Source organism: Tupaia chinensis, unplaced genomic scaffold (genome assembly GCF_000334495.1).
Source record: "Tupaia chinensis unplaced genomic scaffold, TupChi_1.0 Scaffold000235_1, whole genome shotgun sequence".
NCBI classification, from domain to species: Eukaryota; Metazoa; Chordata; class Mammalia; order Scandentia; family Tupaiidae; genus Tupaia; species Tupaia belangeri.
Window position 1 is genome coordinate 1,428,807 of NW_006159713.1, and position 3,113 is coordinate 1,431,919.

The 3,113-nt window shown below is 46.1% G+C and overlaps 1 pseudogene; it reads left to right on the forward strand.

Annotated features, from left to right (window-relative positions):
* The window catches only part of LOC102481798 (prefoldin subunit 4-like), a 5,022-nt pseudogene extending 3,071 nt beyond the window's left edge, over positions 1–1,951 (forward strand).
* Positions 1,952–3,113: the final 1,162 nt, after the last annotated feature.

Sequence of the window (3,113 nt, forward strand, 5' to 3'; positions counted from 1 at the left end):
GAGAGAAGGAAGCTGGCCAGGTCAGCAAGGTGCCCTAAGGTGGGGACAAGAGGGTCAAGGCCATTCTTTGTACAAGAAGTTTAGGGATGCGCACGTAGAAATTCTGACCTCGGTTAGAGTCTGGAGCATGGAGCTTCTCCGCTCGGTCTTGCTTGGTGTTAAAGAGTAAATTCTCTCTCTTAGTGGTGCCAGTTTCAAGGGCACCCCACTTGCCCTTTCCAGCAGGTCTACAGGCCAGATCAATCCTCACGGGTTTAACTTGCTGTAGCTGCAATTCTCGGCCAGGGTCAGGCTAAGAGGAATCTCGGGGAATCTGAGAGGGCTTTATAAATGCTGAAGCCCCATGCAAGTCGGAGGGAGGGGATGACTACTATTGATTTTGTGAAACTGGTTTAATTTTGGTGGATATGGGAAGAATGTCCACTGACATCCATGACTTCTGATTGGGCAAGGTAGGTCTGATACAGGAGCAGCAGGAGGCTCACGCTGGAGGCCACGGCGAGCAACTATAGCCTGAGGGAATCTAAGCAAGAATAGTCTCCATGAATAGCGTTCATTTTTTTCAGACTCCGTGAATTCTGTGAACAATGCCATACCTAAGGAGAGGTTCTTTTAGCACTTCCTATAATGATCTCAGAGGCCCAGCCTTAGTGGTTCGGTCAGTAGGAGACAGAACAGCAGTTACACGGCCTACTGTGTGTTCAGATCCCCAGGTTGGCCCGAAAATATGCCAGGTGCATGGGCACGCCCAGGTTCCTGATGAGCTGGAAGGCCAGGCAAGGAGCTGGTGGTGTGGTGAGATTTTGTTGAGGGTGCTTCTGTTTCTTTTTCTCAACTATACACACGCTCTCTCGTCATGAATAAAATATTAGGTTGTCTGGAAAGTCGTGGCATGTTTTTCTATGCAAAAATACATCATGATTTTCCCAACAACCCAATAAATAAAATACTTTTGTAAAAACTTTTTGCAGGGCTGGCAGGTGTGACATGATGGTTAAGGTGCTGGACTCCTACATGGTCAACTATGGTTCAAGTCCTGGACCTGGTGGCTTGCTTTCTCATTTTCCCTCTCTCTCTTTTACTGTCTCTCTCTGACCAAATTAAAAAACAGTAATAATAAACAAAATTAATAAAATAATTCTTAAAAAAAGAAACTTTTTGTCGATAATGGCAATCTTGGAGCCTCAGTACACATGGTTGAAGGGAGCAGGCTTTCATTTGTTGCTTTGCAAAACTGCTATCTCCAACTAAAAAACCGGGTTGTCCTTTCAAGTGGGGAATTCAGTTTTCTACTTTGGAGCAAGCATTGTTAACCTGCCAACCCTCAAGCTCCACAAAGGATGAACCATTTTTCAGAGCAGCGAAATCTCCCGTTCGTAACTCATCCAACACAGAAAACTGGACCTCTGGTTACCACCACCCCCCTTGCTCCAGCTCTTCAGACAGAGATTTCAGTTGATTAGGCCTTGATTAGAGTCGGCAAAGAGGCAAGGCAGGTATAGAGTTTTCCAATTGCCCTCCCCTCCTCTGCTCCCATCCAGGGTCAGGCTAAGAGGGATCTCAGTGAACATGTGAACAATCAAGCCCTGTTTACCATGGCCGTTTAGTTTTCTTTTCTCAAAATCAAAACAGAGTTTAGTAGGCAGCGTATTTCATACATGTCCCTTGATCAATGGAATGATCTGTCAGAAGCCATTAAAGCCCCCATTAGCTTGAATGCATTCAAAGCTAAACTATTGGATCATTGGAGGGCCGCAGTGATTGTTTTTAATATACTGTACATTGATTTCTCCCCGTGAGCAGCAACATACGTTTGAGACTAACTGTGTATGACTAAGGCCCCATTTGCTGTCTCCAGTCCTCTGCGAGAAGCATGGTTTCACTTCGACCAGAAATGTCTGTGGATAGTTTTCAAAGAGACGCAGGCCCTGTTAGATTTCCCAAGGTTTAGGCTGGGTTGGGCTGTTATTTTTTTTTCCTCGAGCTTTCTCCCATTTCTTTGTGCCCATTAAGTGAGCCGTGCGTGCAGAATGGGAGAGGCATCCCTGCCAAGGACCTCTAGTGAAAGGCGGAGAGGGAAATTTTTCTGAAAGCATGAAGCCCAGCGGAGGCCAAAATGGAAGTGAATTTGACAGCCTTGGGCTGGCAAAACTGTGCCCAGCACAAAGCAGCAGAAGCGTGGCTGTTGAAGGGCATCCTCAATGGAGCATGGCTTGTGGAGCCGATGGTACCTGGGACAGCCAGGTGAGGGAGCTGGCCACAGGAACAGGCCCTCTGGCTGCCATATTGTCAGCCCTTGAGACAGTTGACTCTTTCATTCAACCTTAGCCAAAATGGAGTCCTCTAACAAATACTTGTTGATTCCTTCTTAAATACCAAACTCGGCTAGGGACACAAGGTCTCCATACTCAAAATCTAGTTCTCAGCCAGCATTTCCATTTCTGCCCTTTGCTTGCTTTTTTGTTTGTTTGTTTTTTAAGGTTTTTGCCATAGGGGGTATGTGCTCGTCAGAGAGGACAGTGAGAAGGAAAATGAGAAATCATCTCCCGGGGGAATGCCCATGCCACAGTCCCTTCTCCATTTTCTTCCCTGGATTTTGGGCATGCACACACACATGCACCTAGCATGACTTTCAAACCACCAGGTCTGGGACTTGAACCACAGTTGACCATATGAGAGTCCAGTGCCTTAACCACAACACCAGCAGGCCCCCTTTTGCTCATTTTAATATAGAGCCTGAAAATAGGAGAGCCGCTTGGCCAAAAAGCAATGATTAGCACACTTACAAAGACATGTGTCCCAAAGAGATGTGTTTATTATAGATCACACCCACTTTACAGATGGGACAAATGAAGCCGATATGAGAGAAGTTATTTAAAGCAAATTATAGAAATTAAATGTCCAGTTTCTGGTGTATATTGAGATTCAGGAAGAAATTGAACACCCCCTGCCCCCCAAGTAAGCTTAAGGTATGTGGAAGAAGAAGGCTGCTGCAGGTCACTTACAAGAACAGGGGCAGGTACCCGATGGTAAAGCAACAGTCAAACGAGAGTCCCTCCATGTGGGACTCACTCTCACAGGAAAGGTTCCTGGTTGAAGTTGTGAAACTTCCT